The following is a 26,602-nucleotide window of genomic DNA, read 5'->3' as shown; positions in this document are numbered from 1 at the left end:
GAGGGAACTAAAAAGCAAACGCCTGATAAGAAACCAGACAGGCATTAACTCACTTAGAAAGCCAGATCATTAGTGAAAAATTCCAAACTACATTCCCTCCCCGCCAAAAGCAGATAGGTATGTTGACACGGCGCTAGATCTCCAATGGAATGACCCCAGGTTACTTGCCCTGTTTGCTGAAAGGTATATAACCTGTGTTTAAACTCTTGGTCGGGGCTCACGGCCGCTGCTCTGCCGCGTTCAGAGTGAGTTGTTGTGGGCCCCAACATGTTGGAAGCTAAATAAACCCCTTGCGTTTGCATAGAAAGCGTCTCTTGGTTCTTTGTGACAGCGGCTTGCACCCCGGACTTTACATTTGGAGGTCCCACCGAGATACCGGCGGGGGTGAGAGGGACCCCTTATTTAGGGCTGGAGGCTCTCCCCCAGCGGGGAGGAGAGGGACCCCCTATTTAAGGCAGGAGGCTCTCCCCCACTTGTCGCCGGGCACGCAGCGAGGTATTTGTTGCAGCCGCCTCTGGGTTCCAACAGACGCTTCTTGGGGTAAGTGACGGCGCCTTTCTAAATAGCGATCGCTTAGATATTGGAAACACAAATTTAGTTAGAGCTGGCAAATCTGTTTGGTCGGGTGGCTGTCGGGGAGGGGCGTGAGCCTCCCCCGACTGCGACAGACAGACGTGTCGGGAGGTCGCAGGCCACAACCCCAGGGGACGCCCTGGTGGAGTCTGGAGAGGACCAGGGACGCCTGGTGGACTCCTGTCTGTTCCGTCGGTTAGGTACGGATTCTGATTCTGGGTCTATAGTTCTGTTGCCAGCTAGGTCAATTGGTTCTGTAAAACCTTCTTTTTGGATCCTTCGATTTTTGTCTCAACGCGTTGTGTCTGTCTTTGTCTTTTGTTCTTTGTTTCTTGTCGTTGGTGTGTTGGTGTGTTGGTGTGTGTGTTCTCTCCTCCACCCTCTGCTCCCTCCCTCCACCCTCTGCTCCTCCTGGATGGACGCTGTGGAATGGACTCAGACTGCTCCTTTGGGTATTGTGATTGATCAGTTCAAGAAGATTGCGGGAGGCTTTAGAGCTCCCTCAGAAATTGGGAAATTGTTAAGAATTGAATGGATTGTTTAAACTCTGAATGAATGTCGGGTGAAAGTATGTGAATGTAAAGGCAGGGGAGGAGTCCCCACCCGCGCGCCTCCCAGGCAGGGAGGGTGAGCTGAAAATCACTGCCTGGGGCTGCAGGAGCCGCTTGCTCTGCAATAGGGGGCTCGGCCTCTGGCCTGGTCGGCGGCGGGCGCTGGGCCGAGGCCGGAGGCCGGGAGAGGCGGCGGCAGCCCAGGCAGCCCGAGCCCTGCAGCTTGGGCCTGCGCTCGCTCAGCGCCATAGGCGGCGGCGCGCCTTCGGGGGGCGGCGCTGGGGGGCTCGGGCCGGGCGCGAACTCGTTCGCGGAGCCTGGCGGCGGCGGCTGCGGCCGGCGGTGGCCGGCGTTGGTCCCGGGCTTGTGTGGAGCGCGGGGGGGGGGGGGGGGGGGGGGGGGCGGGGCCGGCGAGTCGCTTGCGAGAGGCCGGAGCAGCGAGGCCCCCGGCGGCGTCGGGTCCGGGGGAAGGTCTGGAAAAGGTCCCGCGCGGAGCCCACGGGCCGGACAGCTGGGGGCGGCGCGGCTACTCTGGACGGGAGCAGGGCTCTTCCCATGGAGATCGCGCCAGCTAGATGACAAAAAGTCCTTCTTGTAATTGAAAAGTTTTAAAATGTGTCTGGTATTTCTGTTCACATGTAAAGAGAAAAGCTGGTTTAAAACTAATGCGCGCAATTGTCCTGTTTTTGGACATTTAGATAGAGTTTTGAACTAGAGTCTCTTCACACATATACAGAATAAAACCCAAGACTGATTATTTCCTAAGGAAAATAGCTAATTTTACCCAGGAAAGCAATGCAGGCTTGTTCTAGCAACAAGCCTCCAAAAGAAAATTCAATAAGATTGCCTCTGTTACAAAATTTGCCAAAGTACATGCCTTAATAATAATAATTGGATTTGAATCTCAAGAAATTATGTAGCTACAAATTTGCCTCTTGACTTTCCCGAGAGAAAAATGGTGATTTTAAAGTCAAGGGCTGGGCCAGGCCTGTTTGCCAGCCTCAGGTGTGGTTTTCCATAGCTGCTGGAAACTTGAGACCTTAAAATTTACTGAGTCAAACAATAAAAAAAAAAATGTTCATCTAGGTATTATTAATCTGAATGTGCCTCATACAAAATCTAGAGGGTAGAATTGAATCTATTGGTTAATTGTGCCTTATATTTTTGAAGTTTACGAGAAGTCGCTAACCACAGAGAGACAGACAGCTATCCCAAGATGACGTCAACAAGGCCTGTATACTCACAAACTGATAATTGCTAGCTGTGGTGATTCAAAGTTTTAATGGGGAATGTTATCTGTCTTTATTGTTTAAGTATATGTCTTTGTTGTTTAAAATTGTTTAGCTAGTGAAATTTTTGTTTGTATCTCTAAAAAAAAAAAAAAAAAAAAAAAAAATAATGAATATATTGCTAATCTGAGAAATGTTAATTACTTACATGTCACCTTAAAAATTAATTAAGGCTCAGAGTTCTAACTAACTGGAATGTACAACTTTAATGTAATGGAAAAAGGTAAAGAAATACTTAATGGAAGGTCTGAGGCATGGTTATGCATTTTTGAAGGACATAAAAAGAAGGTTTGAAGGCTAACCTAAAAAAATGAAATTTGTAAAGATTATATATATAATAAAAAGAAAAAGATAAATATTAAAAGAAAAATGAATGCATGATAGACCAATAAGCTAAGACAAATAGAATAGGGAAACTAAACAAAAATCCTGTTTTCCCTAAACCAAAGACATTTGGAGTAAATGCTTTGCATTTGCCTCCCTAAACAAAGGTTAAATCGTTTATATCAATCTGATTAGTGTCATTTGTTGTCCATGCCCAGGGACAAATGAAGTTAGAAAATAAGCCTTATTTTGATTAGTTCTTTCATTCAGAAGGAGCTAACCCAATCCCTCCCTACAACATGAATGATAAAATGTATGTTAAGAAATTTTAAAATTGCTCAAAACTCGCTGCCTTGGGTCCAGTTCTGCATGTATAAGAAGGGACAGAGTAAGGTTTAGTAGCAGAAGTGGAGAGGCAGGCAGGGCAGGAGCAGGCCAAAAGAAGCTGGCAAGGCCATCCAAACCACCCAGCCGCTATTGGCCAGAGCCGCCTGAGGCAGACCTCCTCGGACTGGCAACAGCTGACTCTGACTAGGACAGGCTGGGCTCTTTCCAACTGGGCCCCCATGAACCGATGGTCGAAATGAAAATCGGGGGCCAGACTGTGAACTTTATGGTTGGTACAGCGGCAGAGCACTCGATAGTTACTCAGAAGGTAGCTCCCCTCTCAGGACAGGAAGTCACCATTATTGGAGCTACCGGGACCACAGCTGCAGACTGTTCTGCCGCCCCCCGCCGATGTCAGTTAGGCGGCCATCAGGTGGTTCATGAATTCCTGTATTTGCCAAATTGCCTGGTCCCTCTAATGGGCAGAGACCTTTTAGCCAAAATAAAAGCAGAAACCACTTTTGCCCCAGATGGTTCAGCACAGCCCTGCCTAGGTGAAGAGACCTCTTCAATGATCCTGCCCTTAGCAGTGCCGAGGGAGGAAGAATGGAGACTTTATACCCCCCCAGCCAAAGGCCCCCACATCTGTTCCTGTCAGGCCCCCATCAGGGGACTTGGATGATGTTCCTGTTATCTGCTCAAGAGCCCAAGACTGTAAAGATACTTGTTCACTAAAAAGATAATTGTCTCTTTTCTTGAGAGGGCTCCAGAGGGCGCACAAGGACATTTGGCTGCGCCTTGGCGCCACCCAGGCAAAAGGCACCTCCTGGAGCCTCAATGGAAAGGTCCCTACACCCAACTCCGTGGTGCTGACGACCCCCACCGCTCTCAAGATAGACGGCGTCGTGACCTGAGTCCATCACACCCACGTCCGGTCAGCGGACCCATCCATGATCCGAAAAGACTTCGTCAAGCTACAGCGTGCTCGACCTGCCTGATGCTGATAACATTGAATAGACTTAGATAATGCCTACATCTTCATGGACATGGCTCCAAAGAGACAAGGACAATTTATAGAATCACATGTTTAGTAGCAGAAGATGTGGCTGCCTAAAGCGGCCATAATGCCTATATTATGTTTCATTGTCACATTAACCTTTAATTCTCTTGCAGGTTTAAATGTATGTTGACTATCCTGGAAGGGTACTATGTGGGGTGAACCCCAAAAAGTAAAGGGTGCCTAGCTGCCAAAAGGGCAGGTGCCCACCTGGGCAGGGAACAGTGCCCATCAGGTTTTGGTCTCTGTTGAGAGACAACTAATAGTTGGCAGCCTGTGTACTGCTTGCAGGCCTTTATGACCATGCCCATGTCAGGGGTAGTCTGAAAAGAGAAAAAAAAAAAAAAAAAAAAAAAGCCTGTTTAGAGTAAAAAGTCTAAAGCATAGTTATACATAAAAAGAAAGTTTAATGCCAACAACTAAAAGGAATTGGCAAGGAAAGTCAGAAAATCTTAGAGTAGATCAGTATGTCTTTCTTCTTATGTAATTCCTCCGAAATTTGGCGATGCTAACATGGCAATACATTTCTTTGCATAGATTCAATAAGACCGGTTCCTAATAGTGGTTTTATTAACGAAAAACTTTGACTGGAGTATCATGTTTTAAAGAGCCCTGTCTAAGCTCTAAAGACTTGAAGCCAGTAAAAATGCCACGAAGGAAGCCTGGTATTCTGCTTGGAAGCCCTGAAGATGGCTGGCGCTGGAGTGTCAAGCCAATGCCCTACCATCACTGGCGGTTGGTAAAAGTAAAAGGGGAGCAGTAGGGATGCCTCTACGTTCCTGCGGAGCCCCCACACGCTCTGGGCCACAACAAGTAGGAGGGCTACTGAGATGGGCTTAAAGCCTGGAGCGTGGGCTCAGGTGGAATTGCTACAGGTGAAGAATTCACCTAACTCAGCAGATACTGCAGGCGGGCCTGATGGCAGCTGGGTGGCATGGCTTCCTAGCCCTACGGGGCACATTAAAATTCAACCATGAAATTCCAGCAAAGGTAGTCAGTTACCATTCTTGTTGTGTTTATACAAACATCAGGACAGTAGATAAATTAATCTTAATTTGGCTTTTTAATAGCCATGGAAAAATTTTAAAAAGAAAAATCCTATTTCAATAGAAGTTGCTAAAGCTAAAATAGTTTCTTTCCTTATCATCAGGCAACAGTACTCAGCCTTAGCTGAGCCTGAGGGTCTCTAAGATTAGAAACCGTCCACAGAAAAAGGGGGGAATGAGAGGCGCCAACATAATCAGGAGGGTCAGAAGGGACAGACGAAGCAAACGGCACCAGGGTAATTAGGAAAGGTCAGAAGGGGCAGATGAAACAAACAACTTTTATGGGGGATAGCTGCAGCCAGGGAGGTTACGGGAGATGGCTGCAGCCCGGGAGGGAACTAAAAAGCAAACGCCTGATAAGAAACCAGACAGGCATTAACTCACTTAGAAAGCCAGATCATTAGTGAAAAATTCCAAACTACATTCCCTCCCCGCCAAAAGCAGATAGGTATGTTGACACGGCGCTAGATCTCCAATGGAATGACCCCAGGTTACTTACCCTATTTGCTGAAAGGTATATAACCTGTGTTTAAACTCTTGGTCGGGGCTCACGGCCGCTGCTCTGCCGCATTCAAAGTGAGTTGTTGTGGGCCCCAACATGTTGGAAGCTAAATAAACCCCTTGCATTTGCATAGAAAGCGTCTCTTGGTTCTTTGTGACAGCGGCTTGCACCCCGGACTTTACAATCTGGGCATGAAGGTTTTGGGGAAAGTTTTCAGCAATTATTATTAGAAGTATTTTTTACTCTGCACTCTTTCTACTGATCTCAGGACACGGCTCTCATACCTGTTAGTGTTGTCTCTGAGACTGTTTAGCTTTAAAAATCTTGCCTCTCTGTTCAGACTGGATAATTTCTACTGATCTATCTTCAAATGTTCAGACTTTCCTTTGTTATTTTCGTTCAGATATTGCATCCTTTCAGTGAGCTTTTATTTTTCTATATAATGCAAAAACAAACTTATATGTACAGCAATGAAGGAAAGCAGTCTTCTGTCAAGTGGAGAATACGATTAGGAAAGAGCTGATTTGGGGACCGACTACAATGAGAAGACTTGCTTTGTTGCTTTCAGAGGTTACCTCTCTTCACCTGACACTCCAGCAGCTTTTTAAATGGGTCTTCCTGCTGGGCCTGCTTTTCTAATCCTTTATGATAGTCAAGCTGGTGTGTCACACAGCCTGTGTTCCTCTCCCATCTACCCAGGTGCTTTCCCATGTAGCCTAAGAGATCAGATTCATTGTTGGCAGAAGCCACCGCCTTGAGGTCTAGCAGGAGCTTGGTTAACTTGCTCTGCAGCTCCAGAGCGGACTCTAGATGTGTAGGCCACTTCCCCAGCTTTCCCAACCAGGCCTCTCAATAACCAGAAGGCAGATTTTACCCCCACGTTTCCTTAGATATTGCACGAATTGCTTTGCACGCTCCCTCTTCAGCTCAGCTTGGTCTTGAAAGAATGCAAAATGCAGCAAGAAGAGGTGCTCCCGTGTCTTCCTTGTAATAGCAGGCCATAGATAAATAAGCATCACTGACGTGCAGCTCAGAAGATGCCACGTGGTTAATAGCAACCCTGCACTCTTCGGAGAGCAGGTGCTGGGATGCCATCTCAGCTGTAGAGAAAACCGGGCATAAACGGTGCTCTAAATGTTTGTTATTGTGTCTTCAGTTCTAAAATGCCCACTTGGTCCCTCTTTAAAGTTCCTGGCCTGGACTCAAAGTTTCTTTGCTGCAACTTTATATATTTTCATTCATTTTAAGAGCATGTGCCTAGTGGAGCATTTTTGTCCTAGATGCTTTAATGCTGTTTTCAGATCACGCCAACATCTGCTCATCTTGGGGTTGGCATATGTTGGATTGCCTTTTCCCATGCAGGTTGAGTTTTTCCCGATTCTTCATATGGTAAGTTTGGATTGCTTTCTCATATTATATTATAAGACTGAACATTGTTAAATCTTATCAAGAACGATGATATTTCTGCTTTAGTGGACAATTGACTCCATTGGGTTGAGGCCACAAGTTTCTACTGCTCTTTTCTAAGTTGTAGTTCCGGTACCTCCTCCACTTTCAGAGCCTCTGCCGTGCTGCCCGGATTTGGTCCTTGCATGGAACCACCTGCTGATCAGTCTGGGGTCGAGCCAGTGGTCTGTTTCTCTGCAAAGAACCAGATCCATGACACGTGCAGCTCAGGGGTGAGCCCCCTGATTCAAACACCAGTATAGAGGCATTTCCCGGAGCTTCTATCTTCTACCCTGTGATCTTCCCAAAATTTTTTGATTCCTTGATTCTACTCATTTTGGTCCTGAACATCCCCATGTATGAGGTCAAGAGGGGAAAATGGCAAGTTGTTGCCTCACCTTCTTGAGGCCATAGCTTCTTCAATCAGAAACAAAGTTTCCTGCTCAAGAATTTTAGGTGCCCTGCTGCTGCTGTTCTGACCAGGATACCCCTCTCCTGTTCCCAGAGCCCAAGCTAATGGACTTTTCCTGGAGCTCTCGCTGTCTTCACGTGCCCATGTCTTGGTTTGGGGGCTACTTTGAGCCCAGGCCAGGGGATTTGAGAGGAAACGATGCTAAACGTACTGATGGTCCTATGGGGCTTCAATTTTACTCTTTCCTCCAACCTGCCTGTTACTTTTTACTTCTCAGAGTTCTCAAAAGCTGATTCATACATGTGCCAGGTTTTGTAGCTCTATTCAGTTGGAGAGGCAGGGTGCTGAGCACTCACCCTATCTCACCCAGAAGTGGCACAATCCGGCTGCTTTTGAGCCACAGCAATATCTTTATAGGCGAGAAATAGGTAAGGGCTTATTCACTAAAGTCAGAGTAATTCAAGTTTGAAAATGGTTTCTTACCTTACAGGTTTGCCCACATACCTTGTGAAATCAGTATTATCCCTTTTACAAGGGCTTACCTACATTAAATAAGTTCGCTAAGAGCCACAGCTGGTAATTAGCATAAGCAGGACTTGAACCCAGTGTGTGTTCGCTTTAGGGCCCATTTGTCTTGATATCAGTACCATGTGCTGATATCGTATCATCATTTTATTACCTGCAAGCATAAAGCTTATGCTCTCCTTTCTCAGATAATGTTGATTGACGGCAGCCCTTGAGTGCCGGAATTAGATCATCAAGTCCCAGTGCAATTCTGTTCAATAAAAACAATAAAAACCAAAGACAATGCATTGCTTTCTGAGCCTTTGTTCGTTCACAGTGATTTGTGAAGGAAATGACCACCTTCTCTCAGTTTATGCCTTATCCTTTGAAACCATTGCAGCCGGAGAATCCTGACCCTTCACTCCAATTTTGCAGATAAGCATTTTGGAAAAGAGACAGAGCTGAGGCTCCTCATGTCAAATGCAGGTAACATATTTAAGGAAAAACAATCCATTTTTTACTTGTGAAATTGAGAGACATGTAGCTAGCAGCTGAGACCCAGAGGAATTCTGTAATCACTACACACTCTATCTCTAGAAGACATCTGCCCAATAGGTTGGCTCCCTTTGGAGCTAACGTGTCTGAGAAATATTGGTCAGGTGTAGGAGAAAACGGAATTTACCCAGGCATCTTTCTGACCCACTGGAAAATCTCAGTGAGTTGGTATCTTTCAATCAGATGTAAAGAAAGGCCTCCTCTATTCAGACCATAGAGAAAGTGGTGACTAAAATGACTAAGGAGTTAGGATAGGAAGCCTTAGCCTTCTTAGAGAAGATAGTTGGGCTCTGAAGTCCCTGTCAATTTTTAAATCACAAATGCAAGGGAGAGAGCATAGAAATAGAAGTCAAGAGACTGCAGTAGTTGGGATTCTTTTAGGTGGTGGTGTCAGAATCCATCTCAAATTAGGTTAAGGAGACGTACAAAAATCTATTGGCTTCCAAAGTCATTAGCTTATGTCTCTTCAGATTCTCAGCATTGTACTAGCTCAGGTGTGGCTCAATCCGGACACTCAGCAACATCAGTAATCTCTCTACTACACACTCTCCTCTGTGTTGGCTTTATACCCAAGATGATTGTCCACATATGATGGCAAGGGTGGTCCCCAGCAGCTCCTGACTCCCATCCTAGCTCTTTAGCAATCCTAGAAAGATAGCATGTCTTTCTCGATAATCTCAGAAAAAGCTTTAGGGCAGATTCTCAATGACTCCTGTTGAGCCAACTTGGATTAGATGCCCACTTTCCAGCATCACTGTGGTCATAAATATGCGTTTCTCTAATTGGCCAAGCCTGGACTGTTTAGACAAAGCCTGACCTAGGATAGGTCAGCTTAACCTAAATCGCAGGGATGGAGAGGCAGAGAGAGGTGTCATCCAGAGGAAAATTGAGGTCTTGTTGCAAAATGAATGGAGAGGGCAATGGATGATAGATAGAAAAATAAAATAAAAGGAAAGGAAAGGAAAGGAAAGGAAAGGAAAGGAAAGGAAAGGAAAGGAAAGGAAGAAAGGGAGGAAAGAATGGTATGTCCACTACATCTGCTGTCCAGTACTGGCTCTGACATTTACTAGTTCTCTGTGACTTTAAGCAAATCCCTTTCCTTTTTGATCTTCTATTTTTTCATGTAGAGAAATGAGGGATGTGGACAATGTGTTTAAGATGATTTCCAGTTCCAAATAGTCTTTGATTATGAATCATGTACATTCACATGCTCCTCAAATTTCATATCATAGTCTGGGAGCTCAAAGGAGCACCACACCTGAAGCTTGAAGGAGGCAGTTTTAGGAAAAATATAAGACTGGCTTCCTCAGAGAACTTACTGCTTGAGGAACATAGAAGCTGGAGCACAGGCTTGCATGCCAGATGACTGAGCAACCCTGGCAAGTATTGAAGCCTCAACGCTGACACGCACAATGGCTATCATAAAAATTCCCACCTTGCGGTGTGTGATGAGATGTCTGGCAAACACAATTCTAAGATGGCCCCAGGATTCCCACTCCCTGGCATCCGTGGCCCTGCACAATCCCTGCCCCTGAGTGAGGTGGAACCTGTGCATTGCTTCTATCCAGCAGATGGGATGATTACTCCCGCGATTGCGTTACATTATGTAGGACTCCGTCTCAGCCACTGGAGCTGGAGATTCTGCTGTCCTGATATGAGAGGAGGGGACCACGGCAGGAGCCAGAGGGCAGCCTCTAGAACCTTAAAAGGTCCCTGGCTGACAGTGGCAAGAAAGCAGGGTCCTCAGTCCTACCACTGCAAGGAAATAAATTCTGACAAACAATTTGGGGAAATGTAAAGTGGAGTCTCCCCCCGTCAAGCTTTTATTTATTTATTTATTTATTTATTTACTTACTTATTTACTTATTTTACTTCTAACATTTACCCTTTTTAAAATATATTTTTTATTGATTTCAGAGAGGCAGGGAGAGGGAGAGAGAGACAGACGCATCCATGATGAGAAAGAATCATGGATCGGCTGCCTCCTGCAAGTCCCCCACTGGGAATCGAGCCCACAACCGGGGCATGTGCCCCCAACCGGAATCGAACCTGGGACCCTTCAGTTCACAGGCCAATCCTCTATCCCGTGAGCCAAACTGGCTAGGGCTAACATTTACTTTAATGTCTATACTTCAGGCCATTTTTAGACAGACTCTTTCATTGGTGCTTCGTCCATTTTAAATTGTGTGAATAGATTCATCCATTTTAAATTGTGTGAATAGAATAAAGTTGTAGGTACCACAAATTAATTAGGAGGCACATTTAAACCAGATACTCCAGATAAACACTAATTAGGATGTTATGAGTAATTTTCTGTCAGATTTCTGTCATCTTAAAACACAACAGCGAAAATAATAAAATGGTCCAATTAAAGGTAAGCTTACAAATTCTGTGTTTGTCATTTACAAAGCAATTTTAATCGAACGACTTATAGTCATTAAGTCCTAAGTAGTCCTTGACTTTTACAGAGAATTGACTGAGACATCAGAGTGCTTGCCACGTCTGGAACTCTGTGCCAGATATTAAGAAACAAGTTTAGAATGCAAAGATCAAGTGACTATACAGGGGAAGGGAGGGCAGTTATACATAGAGCTATGCAGAGGGAGGAGCAAGAAATAAAGGTGCAGAGAAGTACATTTGGTCCCAACATTCCAAGATGAAGCAGATGTGGAAAAGCCATTTTCAAACCCAGTTCCCTCAGTCAAGCCTTTAAATAGCAGGGCAGTCTAGCCAACACCCCAAGGGCAGCCTGTGAAACTCTGAGCACGTGATCCATCAAGCCAGCCTGGAACCCTACCTAACCCATAGAAAGGGGAGATAACACACGTTTGTTGTTTTAAATTGCTCAATTATTATAACTTGTTATGTAACTATAGAAAACTCATACAAGGGGTACATAGATAATGCATGTAAAGTGCATACACTTAGCATGGTGCCCGGCTAAGTAGTCTATATTAGCTACTGTTAGTCTATATATATAAAAGCCTAAGTGACCATTACGACCGGTCGACCGAATAACCGGTTGACTGGTCGCTATGATGTGCACTGACCACCAGGGAGCAGACGCTCAATGCAGGAGCTGCCCCCTGGTGGTCAGTGTGCTCCCACAGCCAACCTCCCGTGGCCAGCCAACCTCCTGAGGTACCCCCCCCCAGCCCCCCCCTGCTGATCGCCATAAATTCGTGCACCAGGCCTCTAGTATTATAATGAAAGAGTTTGGCACTGTAGATTCAAGGTAGTCCAAGGCTATAAACTTCCCTGCATCCATCAGTAAAAACCTTCTAGGCTGGATGGTCCCTGGTCTGAGGCCACACTTCCATCCTAAAAGTGCCATCTTTGCAGACACCTATACAGCCAAACGATGACCAAACTGATGCACCTTTGATTTGAAACACAAGTTATAATCATTCAATTTCAGCAGAAACTGGTTTAGTGTAATGGGAACTGATGCAGAGTATTAGTGCTGGAAATGTACCACTGCGCTTACCCAATAATGAGGCGAGAGCAGGTAAGGACGAACAGGTGTTTCCAACCACCTCCGTGTAAAATACTAAAATTGGGTTCAACTAGTAGGCCAGTGCTTCTCAACCTTGGCTGCACATTAGAACCACCTGGGAATCTTTTTTAAATCCTGATTTCTGGGCCTCATCCTCCGGAAATTCTGTTTCTTTGTTATGGAGTGGGGCCACAACATTAGTAACAAAGAAACAGAATTTCTGGAGGATGAGGCCCTGAAATCAGGATTTTAAAAAGATTCCCAGGTGGTTCTAATGTGCAGCCAAGGTTGAGAACCACTGATCTAGGCTTTGGAAACTAAGAGAAAGGAAAATAACATTTACTGAGCACTTGCCAGGTGGTCTAAAACACATTGTGGCCTTTAATACAAATGGCCGATGGGAAAGAAATTATCTTCTCCATTTTATAGGTGAACAGGTGAAATGAAAAGTGAGCTCAGAGAAGTTCAATGACATGCCCAGGGTCACCAGGTCTGACCCACATTGTCACTGACCTTGATAACTGGGAGAGTCCTTGGAATCTACCATGACGTAATTGTAATATTTGTAAGTGAAAGGAATGTAGCCCACAAAAAAATGGGGGGAGAGAATGGAATGGGTGAGTAGGATCTGAAGCTGAACAGCTTCATTTGAAAACATTGACATTTGGCTTAAAAAGTGTGTCAAATAATATGTTTCCAAGGTCGGGGGAGGGAGCCCTTAAGAGAGACAACAGGGACACATATAGCCATTCCTAGTGGGAGAAAGGAAATAAACAGCAAATAATCTTCCTTTTAAAATGTATTGTGGTAAGAACACTTAATATGAGATCAACCCTCTTAACAGAATTTCAAGTGTTCAGCAGTTTTGTTATCTATAAGTGCTGTGTTGTAGAGCAGATCTCTAGAATTTACTCATCTTGCCTGACAGAGTTTATACCCATTCATGAGGAACTCCCGACTTCCCCCTCTCCCCAGGCCCTGGCAACCACCACTCTCCTCCCTCCTTCTCTGAGTTACTATGTAGGTATCTCATATAAGTGGCATCTTGCAGTATTAGTCCTTCTGTGATTGGCTTAATAGCCTTAGTCCTCATCATTCATCCATGTTGTCACATTGCAAGATTTCCTTCACTTTATGGTACAATAACGCTCCATTATATGTATACTAGTAGCCCTGCACACGAATCTGTGCGCGAGTAACTCGAGACCACTTGCCTCAGCTGACCACTCCACCCACCGCCGCTGGTAGCCCTCCACTGCTCATATCTCGCTGCCCCACCCTCCTGTAGCTCTCCGCCCACTGCCCCACCCTGCTGTAGCTCTCTGCCACTTGTAGATTGGTGGCGACATTACAGCGTCCTGGCTAATTTGCATATTCCTCTATTATTATATCAGATATCACATTTTCTTTATCCATTCATTCATCAATGGACATTTAGGTTGTCGAGTGCATATATCTCTTTGAGATCCTGATTTCAATTCTTTTGAATAATTACACAGAAGTGAGATTGCTAGATAATTTTCTAGTCCTATTTTTAATTTTTTTGAGGAAACTCCATATTGTTTTCCATAGTGGCTACTCCATTTTTGGAGCCAATGGAATACAAGGGTTCCAATCTTTCCACATCTTCACCAACACTTGTTGACTTTTAAAAAGTATATAATAACCATCTTTTTTTTAAAAAAAATAGAATTTTATTGATTTCAGAGAGAAAGGAAGAGGGAGAGAGAGATAAAAACATCCATGATGAGAGAGAATCACTGATTGGCTGCCTCCTGCATGCCCCTCACTGGGGATCGAGCCCGCAACCCGGGCATGTGTCCTGACTGGGAATCAAACTGTGAATCAAACCGTGACCTCCTGGTCAATAGGTCTAAGCTCAGTCACTGAACCATGCCGGTTGGGCTATCATAACCATCTTAACAAGTGTAAGGTCATATGTCTTTGAGGTTTTGATTTGCATGACCCTGTTGACTAGTGGCATCGAGCATCTTCTCTTGCACCTGTTGGCCATTCATATGTCCCCTTTGGAGAAATGTCTGTTCAAGTCCTTTTGCCACTTTTTAATTGGGCTGTTAAAAAAGCACCAGCAACAAAAGCAAAAACAGACAAGTGGCACTACATCAAACTAACAAGCTTCAGCACATCACAGGAGACCTCCAATACAGTGAAACGGCAACCCGCAGGATGGGAGAAAACATTTGCAAACCACATACCTGACAAAGAGTTACTTTTCAAAGATACTTTCCATTTCTAAAGAGTGGACATTAATCATTTTCTTCTTAGCCTCCATATTGATTTTTTTCTTCCAATATTTAACAAATTGACCACTGAAAATTGAAATGCCGGAGGCTGCAAAGGTGGGTTTTTTTCCTTCCCTTTTGTACGAGAACATTTCTATCCTAGCTCTTCTAAATAGGATTTGGGGTAGGATTTGGTGCAGGTATGAAAGAAATATGGAGTATTTCTGCAATAATAAATCATAACTGATAATTAAGAAGATGCAACTATAAAAAAGCCCCAACCAAATAAACAACGAGGGGAGGGAGAACCAGGAGCAATATTTATTACACAAAATCCATGCCTGCCGGAGGGTGGCCACAAATCTGCTTCTGCAACCTGCCGGCATCTGACTAGAAGAAGCAAAGACGATTAGTTATAAGAATTGCATGTCTATACATAGAAACAAACAACATGGCAACAAGCATTTATTGAGCACAATGCAGTACCAGGTCTCCACATATATAATCTCACTTAATCCTCACAACAAACCTGCAAGCTAAGTCTTAGTATTAGCAAGCTAAGTACGAAGTATTATCCTCCACGTCTGAGGATAAAAGAGAGGTCCAATCTTACTGAGCTAAAAGGTGGGAAGGATGCCCTCACCGGTTTGGCTCAGTGGAAAGAACGTCAGCCTGCGGACTCAAGGGTCCCAGGTTCAATTCCGGTCAAGGGCATGTACCTTGGTTGCGGGCACATCCCCAGTAGGGGGTGTGCAGGAGGCAGCTGATCGATGTTTCTCTCTCATTGATCTTTCTAACTCTCTATCCCTTTCCCTTCCTCTCTGTAAAAAATCAATAAAATATATTTCTTAAAAAATAAAAATAAAATAAAATAAAAGGTGGGAAGGATGAAACTCCTGCCCAGGTCTGAGCTCTCCCAGACCTGCCTTCCCATTGCACTGCGCTGCACGTTCCCACTGCAGACACTTTGGAGAAACACAACCAAAACCACGCAGAATTTCTCCAAGGCGTCTCAGAGGGAGGGCCCTGTGTCATGTACTGAGCCTGGCTGTCAACAGCAGCCTTAGAGCAAGGCAGAAACAAGTGGAAGGGTTGTTTCTCACCTGGTCCCTCAATACAAGTGGGGGGCACCATGTCAAGGTCAAGTGTGGCACGCAGGCATCCTACAGGGAGGCATCCAAGACATGACAGGTTGTTGTTTTATGTCTTAAACGTGCTGATGTAAAATGACTTCAACAGAGAAACTTCTGGTCCGCAGCGCAGAGAGGTCACGGAGGCCCCAGAAATCAAAGTCTACATTCTACGTGGGCATCTGACTAATGAACTCCTAGGAGGTCAGCTCTGCTTCACTGAGCACCTCGGGGAGGGAATGAGCTGCGGGGTGGACCGAAGCAACCATCCAGGTTAGAGGCAGTGGGAGGCGGAGCTGTGCCCACTTCCACCAGACACAGAGCTGCCCAGAACAAAAGCCATGCAGGCATCTGCAGGAACCAGCAAGAGGGAAGGAGAGGTGGCGAGATGTGTTTGGGAGGCTGTGAATTTCAATTAAGCACAGTCTTAATTAGGACTGAAACAGCTCAAACAATTTTTTTTTATGTCCTCCCACAAGTACCAGCACAATCTTGGCCTGATCCTAGACCCCAGTCCTTTTAATCATTTCTTTATGCAATAGCAATTCTGAGGATACAGAGTAGGCCCTTGCCCTCATGGAGGTCCCCTCTGAGGGTGTCTGGACTCTATGCCTCCACTGGGATGCTGAGGGAAAAGATCTCAGGAAGGGACAGTGGAAACAGGCTGTGTCCCGTGGTTGGAGATTAAGGTGGACAGCTTCCTTGAGTGCCCTCCACTTGGCACCCATAAACCTACGTACCCCCAATCCCAGTGGATAAGGAGCTAGCCTCCCCATGGTGTTTGTGGGTCACCAAGTCTGGAATTAGAATCCAGTTCTGACTGGCTCAAAAACCCATTTCGTTCTGCAGCATCTCACTCCTCCTGGGCTGGACAATCAAGAGGTCTGTGTCATGACCCGGCAGATGCATTGGCTTATTCGCAACCCTCTCCTCTCTTGTGCAAAGCTCAAATGAAATAAAACCCCTGACGCCTGCTATGCAGATAGGATGTGTGGTTAGTACACCAGTGGTTATTTTTACAGCAGCCTTGCCTCTTCAAATCTCAGTTGAGGAGCGGGGATTGAGCCAGCAACCACCACATCAAAATGCCACAGAGACTCCAAAAGCAATGACACCAATATTGCTGGGAGCCAACTCTAGCCTCTGACGTCTGCATTGGAGGCAAGTTAGCACACACTTTGCACCAACTGAAGAGACAGGAGAAACACAGGGAAGCAGGTGGGAGAAGGGAAGGCAGCTCACAGCCCCTCTGCGGAGGACACGGAACCCATGAAGAGCAGACACAGCTCAAAAAGCTCATTATTCCTAACATCTAGCCTACTCAGTCTTGGATATTTCTGAAGCCTCACAGTGTCATTGAACTTGGTGACGTTCCCGGAGGTGCCATGTGCTCAAGGATATTAATAAGTCGGAGTTACCTGGGCATAACATTACTTGCATCAGGTTCAGTATTAGTTACACTGAATGTTCCCCCTACTCACCAACATTCTGGTAAATAGTATTTGACATCATCTCCAGGAAAATGGCCATGAGTGACCCGGCATTAACATAATTGATTTTGCTTTCATTTCTATGGGCATTTCTATTAACTCAATTAATTGCTTTAAAATGCCTGTTTATTTCCATTCATCCTTCAAAGAGGTGTTCAGCTCCATTGATGATGAAAAGCATAGATTAACAAGGCATCCTCAAAGTGGAGTATTGAATGTCACGGTGGGGCTGTAAACTTTGGGGGCATTAGACTGTATTATTATATCTGAACAGACGGGACAAAAGTTTCCTCAGAGAGCTCGTTTTTCCTTTTCATAGCGGCACTTCTGGGTCCTTTGGGCAGAGCAGATGTCTCCAGTACTCACCTGAGCAGGGAGAACACCTAAGCAACACCAGTCATTCAAACAACATGCTTCTCTTCCAATTCATTTCACAGCCTCTTTGTGACCTTGCATTCACAGCTCAAAAATCCTTCCAGAGATTCCTGCTCCCCCCCCCCCCCCTTCTTGTATTCTAAAGCCACAGTTTTAAGGGTGTGTCTCCATAAGTGAAGGCAAACAGATCTAATAAAGGTGAGGCCTACACAGCCTTGTCATTGGCTGAACTCATGCTTAGTTTAGAGGGAGGCATGAGGGGAAATGCTCATTTATGAAGTCTGTTACCAAAAAAAAAAAAATAGTTTGCGTTACATTCTGGGGTTCTTAGAGCCAGGAAAGATTGTTGACATAATCTTGTCAGCTAATGGTGAGTGTGAGGTGAGGCTTTATGGAATCCCACAGAACAAGGTGGAGTTTGAATTCTGTGGTTTGGGGGAGCTGGAGAGAGTCACACAGCGAGAGGTGGGCAGACCCCAAATCACCAAGGATCTTGTGTTTTCACCTCAGGACTTTTAATTTTATCCCGTAAGCTGGGTAGTGATGTACTCAGATCTGTTTTGGAAGGTGGACATGAGTAAATGAAGCCAGTTAAGAGACAGGGAGACCAGGAAGTTCCAGAATCGGGGATGTCACAGAGATAATTAGGGATGAGGAAAGGGCTTGTATGGGGACAGGAGGATGCTGGCTAGCTCAATAAGGCCAACCCCTCCAGCCAGCTCATCTGCATGGCTCTGTTCTGTGACTGCAATTCACCTTTCTTCCTAGTCCTCCCCTGTGACTTCCAGAGGTCCTGATTTATTGGTTGTCCTGATGCAGGTGCTCGGATTAGCCTAAGCTAGGACCTCCTGGGTCATTTTCCTGGCTGGACTCCAAGTTCACCTCTCAAACATTATTCTCTGGCCTAAGCCCTCTCACACTAATACTGCTACACTGACCTTTCTGTTCCTCAAAGTGCCAAGCTCATCTCTGCCTCAGGACCTTTGCACATACTATCACTGTTGCCAAGAACGTACTTTCACCTCACTCTTCATCTGCAAATGCTGCCTCATCTTTCAGGGCTCAATTAATATTATATCTTTAAAGCAGACTTTCCTGGTTAAACACCAGCCCCCTCCAGTTAAATTAAACCCTTCCTTTTGTTTTATTTTAATAGCAGTTTTCACAATCTGAAATGATATAACCCATTCTGTGTTTAACAACAGTCCTTGTAATAGACTCCATGACAAGGACTGCATCTGTTTTTCAACTCTGTGTCCGTAGCATTTGTCCTAGCACATGGCATAGAGTTGATGGCCAATGACCATTTGTACAAACACTCTGGGTCCACCTTGCAGCCTTATTCTGTTCCTTCCCTGCCTGATACTCACACAGTTATAAGAAATGGGTTTCTGGAATATTAGAACAGTTATATTAGAAAGGAACCCCATTTAATGGACCTTTGGCAACCCTAATGCTGGGGTTCAAATTCCAGCTTTGCCTCTGGGTGGCTGAGTGGCCCTGGGAACATTACCTAATCTGAGACTTGGGTTTCTCAGAAGAACAATGTAAATCATCACTTTATTTATAGGGCTGCTCTGAGATTCAAATAAAAATCTACGTCCATCCCCAGGGCAGTACTTGGGGAACATTAGTGTCCTTCCCGGCCACAAAGTGAAAGCTGTGATTAGACCGGAACTGGCATCTATTTGGTAGAATTAATTCTAATCTTCAATATTGACCAGGACTCAGAGCCTTTTTTCTTCTTCCTGGAAGTAAAATGATATTTTAATTCAGTTCCACTTAGAAAATAGAAGTAGTTTCCTTGTGTCCACTAACCCCACTTTCACACACAGAAAGCTTAGGTACAGCCCGCTGGTTTACCAGATGTCTCCATATAGTACATTTACATCCCTGGGAAGTATATGAGCTTATTCAATTGCCTATATTTGTGACTTCTGTCTCTGGGTTGGAAGCCTGACTCTGCCACTCACGACCTCAAGGACCTCAGGAAATTTACTCATCTTCTCTGAGCCTGTTTCCTCACATGTAAAATGTAGATGATCCCATAGGGTTACTGTGAGATTGCAGTGAATTTATATAGAAAGCAGGTGAAGCGAAATCTGGCAAGTTCAACATCAGTTTCAGTGATGATTGTTAATATGCTTAGCACGATGCCTGGCGTGCAGTAAATATGTTCCCACGTTAGCCATGATTGATTAACTCTTGCTGAAGTCCATTGGATAAGATCAGGAGCAGTGAGAATAGACAGGGCAGGTGGGGGCTATGCTGCTGACCAGTTTATAAAACCTGATGGCTTGGCCATGCAGGCACTGATGGGGTGCTGTCACTTTAAGGGAGGAAATCGAAGGATACTTTTCCTCTTAAGCCCACAAACAGTGAGCATGTCAATGTTTTGAAAAGGAGCTTGAGATTTACACGTTTCACGTGACATGACATGCACCTCACACGTGCAAGCCCATCTCCTCTTCGCAGCATACTCCCATAGTTATATTGAGTGTCTATCCAGAGGTTTTGGAGGTTTTTTTTTAAGCACTTGGAAATATTTGAGGCCTTTCAGCCAGAGTTTGGAGCGAAGGGTAGAGAAGAATCTTTATTTTTCCTCTGATAACTTATAGCTAGGCCTCCTCCCGAGAAATGAAATGGGAACAATTTGATAGCTAGTGTCAAGGGCAGGGCACTCCATCTGGTTGAAATTTTTCCCCAGCTTATAACTAGTAAATTAGCACATGCTTAGATCGCCTGGGATGTAATTCTCTTTAATGCCTGGTTTCTTTTGGCCTCTGAGTGGTTTGTCAAAGAGAAAAATCGAAGATGCCAAAAGAACACTGCAGTTTGCCGGGTTCTGACTTCTTAAGACTCAGAGAACTAGGACCCGAGAGAGCTGTTTGTCCATTTCCAGAGCGGAAGCTGCAGCCTGGAGGGGCCACCAGGCCACACACTGGGTAAAGTAGCCAGGACTGAGATTTGAACCCAGGACACTGTGGTCTCTGCGGCCAGGGCTCTTCTTTCTGATGCTTCGGAGTCTTTATTTATTGACTGTCCTACTCCAGGGGGATCATTGTCTAACAGCAGGGTACTTATCTCGACACAAAGCTTTCCTTCCACAAGAAGAACCCGAGACCCTAACAACCTCTTTCCTGACACTGGCTGATACTGCCTTTGTGTGATGCCTGGAACTGTAGCAGCCATCTTGTGGCCACGAGATAAGAATAAACCCTGTATGATGATGGCATATTAGAAAAAGGGAAAGGACAGGAGCCTTTCTCATCATGTTCTGTAAGATTTTAAACTTGGAACCATCCAGAAGGTCTCATGTCCTTGGATGTAGAAAACTGCGCTAGATCTTCCCTGTAAGACAGCCAGTAGGATAACTTTGATAGATTATAGAAGAAGTGACATATGCAGTGTAGTCTCTTTATATGCACACAGGGGAGGTCTGGTCCATGTTTGACCAGGACAGTGCCACCCACGGCGGGGGGAGAGGGGGAGGCAAATAGTATCTCTCTGTGTGTCTCTTTATTTCTGAATGGAAGAAAAGCTTTCTCAGACTATCCTACAGCTGATTTAGTCTCAAGGCTTAATGATCAGGTTGACGTCACCTGCCCAGAGTACAGTATCAATCACTTGACAAAAGGAATGGAATCTCCATGACTGCCTTCGATCAGTGGTCTTCACTGCTGGCTGCCCGTTAGAATCACGTGGCACATCAGTTCTCCCCGTGGACTAGAGCTCTTTCTCCTTGTCCCACATCTTACGGTCTTGAATCTGGAAAACTCCCCTCATTTTGAAAGGTCAATTTTCTTATGTTATAAACCTGACTCTGTGATACCCAAATGGCATGTAACTCTTCATTGAGCATCTACAATGGGGCAGAAATTGTTCAGATCATTGGAGATGGTATTTAAGTGAGTGAGACAGGGAAGTCCTGGATCTCATGGAGTTTTATACTTCATTGAAGGGAAACGAAAGAGCAAACAGAAACCTAAAATAATTTCAGATGCTGTTACATGTCAGGAATAAACTAAAACAGAAGAATTTCATAGAGAGAGACTGGAGATGGGGTGCCAATGTATATTGTCAAGAAAGGTCACTTTGAGACAGGGTCACTGAGTTGAGGCCGAATGGCTAAAAGGCAACATAACATTCTTAGAAGAGGAAGCAGCATTCCTGATGAAAAATGAGCCTGGTGCCCAGCTGGTATGGCTCAGTTGGTTGAGCGTTGTCTATGCACCAAGAGGCCATTGGTTAGATTCCCAGTCAAGGCACACGCTGGGGTTGTGGATTTGATCCTGGTAGGGAGCATGCAGGAGGCAGCCGATCGATGATGTCCCTCTTTCATCGATGTTTTTCTCTCTCTCTCCTTCTCTTTCTCTCTCTAAAATCAATAAAAACATATATTTTTAAAAATGAGCCCGGTGTGATTGAGGAACAGTTATGAGGCCCAGGTGCCTGGGATGAGAGGGTGGTAGGGAGCCTGGTAGGAGATGAAGTCAGAGGTAGGAGCCTACTGTCCTAGAAATTATAGTGGGTTGAGTGGTGGCCCCTAAAATATATGTCCATCCAGAATCTGTAAATGTGACCTTATTTGAAAAATGAGTTTTTTCAGCTATCATTTAGTTGATAATCTTGAGATAATATCACCTTGGATTATGGTGGGCCTTACATCCAATGGCAAGTATCCTTATAAGAGAAAAGAAGAGGAGAAATACACGCAGGACAGGGTGATACGAAGACTCAGAAGAGATTGAAGCGATGCATCTGGAAGCCAGAGGATGCCAAGGATTGCTGGCAGCTGCCGGAAGCTGGGGAGAAGCATAGAGAGGATTCTCCCTCAGAGCCTCCAGAAGGAACCAAACCTGACAGCACCTTGACTTTGGACTCATGGCCCCCAGAGCTGTGAAGGAATACATTTCTGTTGTTTCGTGTCATCAAAAACTGTGGTAATTTGCTACAGCAGCCACAGGAAACTAATACAGAAGCCGGACTCAGAGAGCCCTCCATCGTTCTGCTCTGAACTGGTGCTACATGTCGGCAGCCCATCCAGCCCCCGAGGAGCCATGCCAGACTCCTACACACTTGTCCCCTCCCTGGAAACATCTGCCTCCCGATTCTGCATGTTCTAGGAAGTGTACAAGAGACCATTATTGCACTGCAACTCAATTCACTGGAATCCATGTGGCTTGAAAAGATTACATCTCCACATTTGAAAATTTAGTTCAATTGTTGAGCATGTCTTGGCAGCCAACCTTGCAGTGAGCTGAAATTATCTTTCTGGTATCATCAAAATTCAACAGTAGCATTACTTGTGCTGGGTCCAACTCCAATGGCTTCAAATAATTATTAGCAATTGCTCATTATCTCTTTTGGAAGCCCTAAATATATACCTATTTTGTAAGACATTGGCTCAATGGGACTGGAAAGGATATAGACTTTCATTCTTGGGGCTGATGTGAATGAGGGCATTGTTCAGGAAAACTCAAGTCTGTGGGTGGGTGGATGCCAACTTGAAATATTGATCAGCTAAGCCAGCTGCGATATGAAGCCTCAGTTTTCAAATGTGAAGCCCAAAATAAGATGTGGGGAATAAGGAGAAAACTATTTTAATTTGTTCTCTTAGCCACCTAAGTGTCTTTCAGGGTTGCTTTCTCTTTATTTCTCTGAAACCATCATCTCACACCTTAAATGTTCAGCTGATCTGGACTGATCTTGCAGACCATCTATGGTCAGCTGTCTGGGGCTGGCCCTCACCTACAGGACCTCACCTGCCAGTCCGGTGGTTGGCTGGCTATTGGTTGGGGCGGAGAGTGATTGGGTCACATGTCCCTCATCAGTCAGCAGGCTAGTCTGGGCTTCCTCACCTGGCAGTAAGTTTCCAAGAACAACAGCAGAAGCACACAGGGCCTCTAAGAGCTCGGCTCAGAATCAGCACATGCCATTGCCTCCACCGCCATGTTTTTTTTTTACTAAAGCATGTCCTGAGGCCAGCCCATGTTCAAGGGGTCTGGAGGTCACCTCTGCCCTCAGGATCCCAATTTTCGGAGGCTGCTTCTGTTCCAGCCTTCACAGAACCAGTGTGGAATTCAGACCTTCTTGAAGTACAAGGTCAAACGTACACAGCATTTATGAATGTAATAAAGTTGACTGAATACAAAGACAACTGCACAAACAGCTTTAAACTAGGAACATGCATATCCTTTTTCTTTTAAATGTCCATTCTCTCTTCAGGAAATGTCCACTAGCCCATAACCTCACACAATATTTGTGACTCCTCATTCCTCTCCTTCTCTTCTCCCCACTCCTTCTTCTCAAGAGCTTTGTGAACCTTGCTCTCATCCTTCTATACAAGAAGAATCTCTCTCTCTCTCTCTCTCTCTCTCTCTCTCTCTCTCTCTCTCTCTCTCCCTCTCTCTCTGACACACACACACACACACACACACACACACACACACACACACACCAGTATGCCTAAGCTCAAGCTCATATTTTACACCAAGTATCTTTCCAAGGTATTTTTTCAGACCCTAAAAGAAATTCATGGCCAGGCCTTAGAATAATATTTTCACTTTATATCTTAGAATAATATTTTCACTTTATATCTTCATAGAAAACTATCAGATAAGAAATACTCCAACATTTAAGTAGTGTCCGATTTTTATTTCTTCTTAAAAACAAACCTGTATTTCTAACTAACTTTCAGTGGAAGACATATTACATCATTATATAAATATCCCGCCCTCTCCCCCTACAAAGAGTTTAAAACTTTATTTGTAGCCCACCCACACAGCAGTACTAACTGGTTATACTTAGACTCACAGAACCTGGGCTCTTCTGACAATACATGGGCTCAGGAAGTAATATCTAACACATCTGATTCTAGCCTCTCTTTCTGGAACAACTTCAAGGACATTTTTTCCTGCTAAACATTGATCCTCACAGCTCAGAGAGGTTGAACAGTTTCTTCAAGATCACACAGCTAGAGAGAAGCAGAGCCAAGATTCAGACTCAATGTCTGATTCCAAAGACAATGGTCATTTTGCTATTGCACATCTCCACCCAGAGAGCCAGAGGCTGGAGATTCAAGGAGCCTAGACTGTGGAGAGAAGGAATCTAAAGAAGCTGGGAAACACTTAGCCAGGTATCATTTGTGGTTTTTCTCAGGGCTTACACTCTGACATACTAGTGACAGTACAGGCACAGGAACATGCTGCTGGAGGGATAGGTAACCTTCACCTCCCTCCCTAGGCAACAAGCACATCTGAGAAGACAAGCCCAGCATTCCTGAGCACCTCAGAAACACGTTATCTGTGCGAAATCATGCTGGGAATGACCTCGGGAACAATTACCTCTATCAAATCATGTGATTGGAACATGGCCTTATAAAAATGGATGTGATCAGGCTCAATTTGGTGGTAGTCATTGGAGACACTAAATCATCAAACCTCTATTAGAACCAGATATGGGTCGCCATGGTTTTCTGCCTGGGAGGTTCTGAGCAAGTCCCTCCACTCCCATTCGGGAACAAAAAGAAAGTGAGCTCTGAATAATGTATCTCCATCCATGTGCAGATTGGTGATTGCGCACTGAATTCTAGGGGTAGGGAAACCAGCGATGCTCAAAACAGACCCCTTCCCCAGCTTCTTCCTCCAGGCTTTCAATTACCTTGAAGGCAATGAACTAAGCCTCGAGGCTGTGGAGGAGAGAGTGCTACTAGGCATGACCACTGACTGACTTGCAAGCTGGACCCAGGCCAGAAGGGAGGTTGCTTGTCATCGAACTTCCCATTGAAGCTCATTTTTATCTTAATCATTGTGTGTTCTGGCACAAACCAGCATCCCTTCCCTGTGTCCTGCTACAGGCTGGGTCTGAAAACATTCCTGTCATCCTGACCTGGTCAAGCATGCAACACAATTTCCTGTACTTGGTAGCTGTCACACACTAGTACTTGTGACTGTCACCCCCTTGTCCTTCATAATTCTTTAGCGCTTGTTAAAAATTATGAGCAAGTACTGGCCAGGTAGCTCAGATGATTAGAATGCTGTCCCAATACCCCAAGGTTACGGGTTCATTCCCCAGTTCGAGCACATACAAGAAACAACCAATGAATGCATAAATAAGTGGAACAACTCTATATCGATCTATCTATCTATTTATCTATCTATCTATCTATCTATCTATCTATCTATCTATCTACCTATCTATCTATCTCTATCTCTATCTCTATCTCTATCTCTATCTCTATCTCTATCTCTATCTCATCTTGTAGCTGCCTAAGAGGCATCTTGTAGGTCAATTCCCTTCCTAACTCTACTAATTATTGCACTGGCATGGCCAACCCCTTTTTTCAGTCCTTCCCTGCTCTCTGCTTCCAGACATAGGTTTTCAGTCCTAACCTTAACTCTAATCATGTAAAAGAAGGTGATATAGTACAGTGGGTAGGAACTTGAATTGGACTACTTAGCTCCTTTGATCATTCATTTCACAAACATTTATTATACACTTACTATGTGCCAGGTACTAGTGTAGGTGCAGTCACTAAGATAGGATCTTTGCTTTCATAATGTGTCAGGTCAAGTTGAGGGAGAAAAAAACAACATATAAGCAAGAACATAGCAGATGGTGATAACTGATGTAAAGAAAGCAGAATTGCATGCCATAAGCCATAAGCCATAAACCGTAGGAAGCCCAACATGCTGGGTGAGGCTGAACCACAGGAAACTGCGAGAGCAGGACGGGAGTGATGGACATGGAAGGAAGTGGATGGAGGTCTGAGAGAGGTAGGATGGGGCTATGTATGGGTACATGTGGGGCTGAGACAGAAAAATGACAAGAAGATTCTCTGCTCTCTGTGTTGAGCTTGAAAGATGGTGGTGGTGGCCTCTGCAATGGGGGGTGGGTGGGTGGTGGGACCAATCTGCAGGATGAGCAAATGGACTTTGGGATGAGACCAGGTTTTAGTTGGGGGCATGTTCACTCTAATATTACTGTTAGATATCCAAATGGAAGTGTCGAGTAGACAAAGGAAAATTACAAGTCTGAAGCTCTCAAGGGAGGTCTACAAGAAATATAAATTTGAGAGTCATCAGCCTACAGCTTGGATTGATGTTATGAGACTGAGTGGGGCCAGACAGAATACAGGCAGAAAGAACACATGGAAAAATGGAGATTGAGCCTTATGTGCTCTGTAACACACATGCACCATGGACAGTGAATGGGGGACATGGCTATTTGAATTCTGTCTCTGCCCTTTACAACCTTTGTAACTTTGGGTGTTACCCCATC

At 44.9% G+C, this 26,602-nt stretch overlaps 1 pseudogene; it reads right to left on the bottom strand.

The window, feature by feature from the left end:
- Positions 1-6,233: 6,233 nt before the first annotated feature.
- On the bottom strand, positions 6,234-6,764 carry LOC139009474 (ferritin, heavy subunit-like; annotated as a pseudogene).
- Between the last annotated feature and the right edge of the window lie 19,838 nt (positions 6,765-26,602).

The sequence above is a fragment of the Myotis yumanensis genome, unplaced genomic scaffold (assembly GCF_028538775.1).
Source record: "Myotis yumanensis isolate MYYU_CA2020_CCGP unplaced genomic scaffold, mMyoYum1.0.hap1 SCAF_4, whole genome shotgun sequence".
NCBI lineage: Eukaryota > Metazoa > Chordata > Mammalia > Chiroptera > Vespertilionidae > Myotis > Myotis yumanensis.
Note: the sequence above shows the minus strand (reverse complement) of the source record. Positions and strands in the feature narration are given on the sequence as shown.